This window comes from Argiope bruennichi, chromosome 9 (assembly GCF_947563725.1).
Source record: "Argiope bruennichi chromosome 9, qqArgBrue1.1, whole genome shotgun sequence".
Lineage (NCBI taxonomy): Eukaryota > Metazoa > Arthropoda > Arachnida > Araneae > Araneidae > Argiope > Argiope bruennichi.
The window spans coordinates 76,815,384-76,823,531 of record NC_079159.1 but is presented as its reverse complement, the minus strand read 5'-3'; positions in this window follow the sequence as shown (position 1 = coordinate 76,823,531).

The following is an 8,148-nucleotide window of genomic DNA, read 5'->3' as shown; positions in this document are numbered from 1 at the left end:
TAGTTCGACAAAGTAAAAATATTTTTTAAGAAATGTTGAGTACAATAGAAAAATACAAATAACAGTTCTAGCTTTTTATGAAATCAAAGTAACATGAAAGTACTACTATTAAAGTTATTTTATTTTGTTACAACATTTCATATTAGGTCTCCCTTCTCTCATATTTTTTTTAAAAAATGGGCTAAATTTATTATTATTATTCTACAAAAACTCGTTGATAAGCTAGGATAACTACTTTATTTTAATAGTTTGGAGATTATAATATTTGACGAATTTTTAAAAGAACTAAAGTATAAACAAACATAAACATTGCTTTTAATAATTTTATGAAACTGCAGATATTCTTCAAGTTCTTGTAACATTTTAATGTTAATGTATCAAAAATTAATACCTAATTTTGAAATAGCAAATATTAAAAAAAGAAATATACATTTCTGATGAGCAATTAAGACTATCATACTTTAATTTTCTAAGCAGATTCACATATGATAATTAGTTTCTGTTTGATAAATGAAAAAAGAAAAGATTTTTATTTTTTATTTTAGTCCAAATCGTTACAGTTTTATAAAATTGATTTAATTTAAAATTATATATTGGTTTATATATTAAACTATACATAAAGGGGGTTCTTCTTGTGGCCTAATAGCTAATTTCTAAACCGTTAGATATAGTTCCGCTCAAGATGGAAAAATACTTTAAATGACTGAAGGACTATATATTTTATGTTACTCATATCAATTACTGTCGTATAATAATGCAGCATCATGCACAGTGGTAGTAGCTACTAGGTGTAAGGAAATATAGAACTTTATAGGACATTATAGTCAAAACAAAACTTTCCTATTCATTCCTGGACACAAGATACACAATAATTACGATATCTTTCCAATATTGGCGGATATTTAGAATATTGAATGACATTGTGGAGATATCGTGGAATAATTTATGCTAATAGGTGTTCTTACACCATTTTTTGAACAAAAAATATCATTAAAAGGTGAAAAAATAACGTTATTCTCAGGAAGCCATCTATATTTACTAAATTACCACTGATGATAATTTAGTAAATATATATGGTCTTATTTACTAAATTGTCTGGAATGCCTATTACCCTTGCTATACCGTTGCTTGTTATATGCTAATGATAACATGCAATCATTAGCAATTTCGGTATCGAAGTTCTGTTGGAATATCTTTCCTGCAGCTCTGATCTTCCAATTTCTTGGATCCCTCAATGATATTCAAGACAAAATACTCATGCCTAACTTATCTATGGAACATTGCGTGCAAGTTAAAGGAATATATTATTGACTACCTGAATTCCAAAGAACACATGGGAACCAATTATACTATCAAGGCAGAGAGCTATATTGAATCCAAATTTAATTGCCATTGCTCAAAAATAAAATAGGGAGAAATTTTGATTTGCTCACTTATTTATCGTGGGGATATTAGATTAAAGTGCCTAAAACATCTCTTGCATAGCGAAGTAAGTTTGATCTCGGTGAAATGCTGCAATTTGAAAGACATGATTCAACCATTCGACAGAAGCTCCAAATAGATATTTAAATCATACAGTACTGATTGTCGTTCATAATTCCACGTCGCTATGTGGGTGACTGTGTGAACTTATAATTCTTAACTCTCCGTAATCTTGTTATAGAAGGGGGAAAAAAAATGTGGCATAACAATTAAAGCACTTAATAAGTATGGAATGCTTTTACAAACTGAAAATGATTATGAAGAAAAATACAGTAATATTACTGAATTTTAATAATCATTTTATTATAATTACCTTTAATAATCATAGTATTATATAATATGAAAAGAGAGAAAAATAAAAGAGAAAAAAGAAGGATAGGAAATTTACATTATTAAACAGATTTATGTTCAGTTTCACACAGCCAGTCTTGTTGGTATGGCGATAAATTAGCAGGAGGAATGTGCCAGAGCAATCTTTTTACCCACAATAATAATTCAATTTCTTTATTACAATGATTGCGTTAAGGCGGTTAAATCCTCAAAGAACAGGAAACAGCAGGGGCGTTTTTTAAGCGGATTCATACGCTTGAAGAATTTTAGTAGGGATATTAACTGTGATTGTGCAATGAATTTACGTTGTTTTTAATATGGGAAATTTGACTCGATTTCTCTAAGGAATATTAATAAATCTTGAATACTGCTGATGTCGTCTTCTGTATAAATTGTTGAGGCAGATTGTGACTTAAGGATTTTAACTTGATGGACAGAGTGGAAAGCTTGGCGGGTCTACATTGAGGGAGTAGTCAATATTTTTAAACAGCGAAGCAAAACTTTTGGCCCTTTCAGTTTTCGTATCACCAATGAATTTAATTTTCGAAAACTTTATATATCTCCGATAGCTAGCTGTATGGTATCATCCACAGATGACGAGTGGTTGGTCGAGTGATCTGTCTCTAAAGTAGAAGGTGCCGCTAGACAACAATTAAAGCATTTATTTTTAATTAACAAACATTAAATTAAATACAGATCTGGTAGAATCGCTGATGACGGAAGTTGGAAAATTGGTTGGTGATACGCAAGTTCAAAAACCGAAACCCCTTAACACTTTGATGAGAGAGATGAAAATGGACTTTACGATCATATCTAGTCGTATATGCCAAATGAATACTGGTCATGTCCGACAGTACGGCAGCAGATTTTAGCTTGCTTACACTAACAATCTTATATCAACTGCCGACCCCAAGCAACAAAAATTCTTATCCTGCCGCATTTTGTCCATGAAATTACACTCATATAGATTTGATAAAGCCATTCGTATAAGACCCCTCTAGACAAATACTTTTGGCATGTAGACCATGATGTATTGAGTTCTGGTGTAAACCTTCACCAGCTCTTTCAGACGATTCAAATAATCCAGAAAAGGGATATTCATTGCACTGTTTATAAAAGAACTTACCAGGACTACAAAAGACTCGTACCATATCCGAATTTAGCTGCTGTTGCTTTGATATCCTCACACAACACTATATGTAAACTTAATATTGTAATTGGAAGTGCTTCAAACTATGCCGTTCGAATACACTGAACACCAAGCAATCTTGTCAGTATCTGAAAAAGATCAAACTCAAATTGCCTACCTTTATCACTTGCAATTCTCTGGGGTAATTCAAAGCACGAAGTCCCATTAAATATAAAGATAATATTACGGTTTCTGCTCTTGCATCTTTCAAACGAATTGCTTCAGATCATCATGTAAAACGGTCAAACAAAATTAAGCAATCCCTACATGTCTCAAGAGATTGATAAAGGACTTATAAGATCTAGGTATACATATGCAAATCTTGTATCAAATGGCAAAAATTGACATACTGGAATATTGGTACAGTGATGTACTTTACTTTTTTTTTTTTTTTTTTTTTTGACATGCAACACAAACTCTTCAATTCTTTCTGGTTAGGCAAAAAATATCAATTTGCAATTAAATCGTCATCTTCAGAGAGTTAGTTTCAATATCCCACATATAAATATAAAAAAATAATTCTAAAGTAATTTTTAAAATATAGCTAAAAATAATGTTAAAAAAAATTCAATAATTTTTTTTAACTAACAAAAAAGAAACCCCATTGATTTGCAAGGGAATTTAAAAACACAAAAAATACTAAAACTCTGAAATTTAGGTGACAGTTCATTTTGGTTTCAACAAGTCCGAATATATGGCTTTAGTAAAGCAAATAAAGGCTTAAAATTAGACACTAAAAATACTGCATGAAAATCTCGAGATCTTATTTTCCTCTCCTAAGATTATGAGGCTCTTAGGCAGCTGTCTACCTGATAATACCTCTCTGGGCATCTAACTATAATTAGAAAAAATAAAGTCCATAAAACTCTGTGAATTATTAACAAGCAGTCAAAATGGGTCAGTATTATCAAATGATCCGTTCACTAGTCTTTTAATAATGCCAGATAAATTTATTTTACATTATCACTGAACCAAAATCAGTTTGTAAAATATCTTGAAGATAAATTGGATCTATAATCTAATTGAATTACTGTTAAACTAAATTATCTACTACAAACTATTTAATGCACATGCATGTCTATGAACCTAAGAGTCAAATGTCAAAGCTTAATATCAAATTTCAATGGAAATACATGCCACTAACATTTCCATACACGTGCACACCTCTCACTAGCAGAAATTATTTGTATATTTTGTTAATCTGTAAATAAAGATATTTTTTCTGAAATGTCAGTGCTCTCTATCACTAAGTAGATATAGTCAGATTTTAATGACTTCCTGTGAAGATAACATTTTCTTAAATCTTTTCAATCCATTCTTGATGTTATGGATTGAAGTATCTTAACAGCATCCAGCATCTTATGACAATATTTTGATGCCTAAAATGTTACATAGGATTAAGAAATGCATATATATTGTTATCATTAACAAAATAATTAAATTGATTAAAAGTCAAGAAAACAGTAATAAAAATAATATTAGTTTTTTCATACTTTAATAGCATAAATAAACAATATAATTCATACATTTCTCAGAATAAATAATTGTATGTACAAAAAAACCGTATAGTTAAATAAAATTTCACATAGTAACAAAGATATTTTTGATTTAGAAACACAATGCATAATAATGCAAAATAAAACACTTATGAGATTCAGAGAGTGTTTCAATACATAACTGAAAATCAACAATTGAAAAATACATTTTAGAACAATTATCTTAAAATATAATAAAAACATTACAAATCATATAGTTCTTATGAATTGATATAAGCATATAACAATACAAAGAAGGGAGAAAATACAAAGTAATTGATTCAGGTGATCAATGAAACAAGACTATGTAAAAGCAATTTGGTGCCATTAAATTGTTTTTATCAATTTGCTGTCAAATACATGCTAATGAAAAATGGGAAATATTTAAAATAGTCAAATAATAAACATGTAAATAAATAATGTAATGATGTAAAAATGAAAATGAAAAATCCTGGAAAAACTAATAAGATGTCTTGAAAAATCTGTTTTTATATCTTGATTGTTAAAATTTCATTGTTATAATATATATGCATTTAGATTTTGTAGAGTATTTTTGAGAGCTTTCATGAAAAATAGACTTTACATATTAACAACAAACATATTCCTTTTGTACATATTTTAACACATTTTCTTTGTACATATTGTAAATCAAAAGATGAAAATTTAATTGCGATTAATCAGTTATCTAAAGAAACAATGAATCAAATGCAAACAAAAACCTGAATGCATAACTGGGAATCAGTGAGCATTTTTTAAAAAAAGAGATGTATTCTATGTGGAATACAAAATGAAAATGATTGTATTCAAGATAATTGAAAGACTTGTTGAATGCAATATTTGTACTGATCAAACTAATGAATTCCTTTGAATTGAAGTGAAATCATAGAAATGATTAACAAATATAATAGTGAAAAAAATGGCAAAGAAATCATAACAGAGGCTAAATTTTGCCAGAGTTATAGAACTATACAAGGATGAAATAATTTTATAACTTTAAATTTCTAAATTTAAGATTATAAATACTTTTCTTTACTTTTAAGATTCTCTATCAAACACCTTTTGTTTTCTTTTTACTTTAAACAGATGATCTCTTCTCATAAACAATAGCTAATACTAAATATATAATTATACAACTTACAGTACAGGTCAAAGAATATTTTGAAAATTTCCAGCTCCCAAACTAGTTTTGCTATTTTGTATAATGTAATTTCATAACTGAAATATTTATATATCAAAATCAAAAAATCAACTTAAAAAGAAATTAACTTATTTTCACAATAAAAACATATGAAAATTAAAATGATAAATAAAAATTGTTGATAAAATTGAGTATATATATCTTCCTTTTTCACATATTAATTCTTATCGAGCCATAAAAAAATTATTTCTGTTTCACAGGATGGAAAAAGAAAAATTATTAACTGGATAACTTTTTAAAATAAGCATGATATCACTCACATGAATTAATATTTAAATTCTGACCGTTTACCCTTCTGTCTTCAATAAAAGTCACAAGTATAAGAATTAACTTTATAGTTTATTTTTTAAATAACAAATATTTCACTAATTAGTATTCTTCATTAATGCAATCTGTTTCAGAGATGCAAGTTTAAAAAAAATATTGGATTAATAAATCATTTACATTAATTTTTTAGCTTTCTCCAACTTCAGCAAAATTACTGCAACATTAATACACTCATTGTATTCAAATTCAAATAATAAAAGAAAACTACTAAATGCTCTTTAATGTTTTCAGAATTAGAAATATATTTAAGCCTAGGCATTGACAATGTCTTAATGCCATTTTTAGGCTATCCATTTATGTTTCAGGTTCAGGTTCATGACTACTCTAATATCCAAGGTGAATGAATCGCTAAAGTACATCACCAGCTCCCTCCCCTCCCCCCCAAAAACCTTGTTTCCTCCTCACTCATATTTACTGAGCATCCATTTCAAATGGAAAAATATAAAAAAGGAATAATGGAAACTAGACCAGAGTATATATCTGTTTTGTTTTTTTTTTGCCTTGTACCATAACAATTTGACCAGTTTTCAAATTCTTAACATACAAGGCTAGTGAATAACCCGATAAAATTTAATAATATTATTCCAAAAACCTAAAAACAGAACAAACCAAAAGTGTTTTGTAAAAATGCCATTCAATAAACTCATTCATTTTCTTTAGTGAAACAGATTTGTAAAAAAAATTTATCTAAGTATTTGCTTAATCAGCATTAAAATTATAAATGGCAAAAACAAACAATATATTTTATATAATTTTAAACATCAAGAAAAGAATAAAAATCAAATAAATAGAAAATCTGAATTAATCATTTTCTTATAGGTAAAAAAATTAATGCATATTATATATATATACATACAGAAATAAGAGATTGTCTGAAAAAGTACTTGAAACTTGATATTGAAAAGTTTTCAACCAATATTATCACCAAATACATGTTTTATCACAAATCTGATTCGAATTTTAAAAATACTTATAAAAATATGAAGAGATAAATGTCTCTAAAAAGAAAATCACAGAAAAATAAGAGAAATTTGCAACAAATTTTAAAATTAGTATAAAGGATTCATATTACAATTCCTGCTAAAAAATTACATGAATGCAACAAAAGATTTCAAAAGATTATAAAAAATCTTAATCACATTTTGGCTATATTTTAACTAGAACACCAACAAAAATAATGCAAGCTATTTTGAAAAGAAATATTTTAACTTTCAATACTTTCATTCTGCTTACTTACACAGATAAAAATACAGTCGAACCTTTAAATACCGAACTTGCAAGATTTCAGGAAAAAAATTCAAATAAACAGAAAAATGCACTTCAAATTTCTTCAGTATTTTTTTTTACTAAAAATTACTATGAATAAATAGTCGATTTGTGAGATTTCAGAAATTAAAACCATAAAATTTTTTTATTTACAAAAAAAAAAAAAAAAAAAAAGTTTTTCAAAATTACTGATTCCATCCTTAATAAAATTTCAAATTTTTTTATTCTGACTTTTCATGAATTTTTTTAAAAATTGAATTATTTTAGTTTTAAACATTTCAGTTTAGTAATCATACTCAAGATATTTAAAGCTAAATTGAATTTACAATAAAAATTTAGCTCCAACTCAATACAGAGATTTGTATAGAAGAAGCTAAAAATGAATAACCAATAAGTTTTAATTGCTGTCTCTTAAACATCTACATTCTTCCAAAAATATTTATTGCAATAAAATAAAGATCAGTGAAACAATATTTTTAATGTTTCTTATGGATATGATAACAAATTGCTTTTTGATTGCAATAGTTATACACAATTTGTTATGAGAAAATTTTCCTTCGTAATGTAAAAATTTAATTCAATGCACAGAAACTTCTTTTCCTTAAAAATTCAAGATTCCTGAAAAAAGTTCAACACATAAAGGTTCTCAATTTATTAAAGTTCAATATTTGAAGTTCCACTATAAAACAATCTTTTAATGCCTTATTCTTTTAAGATTAAAAAAATGAATTTATGAATCTTAATTGAAAGACATTACTCGCCACACATTACACTTACAATGTTGCAAGCAATGGGAGAAGTATCTGAAATTTAGGGAAGCA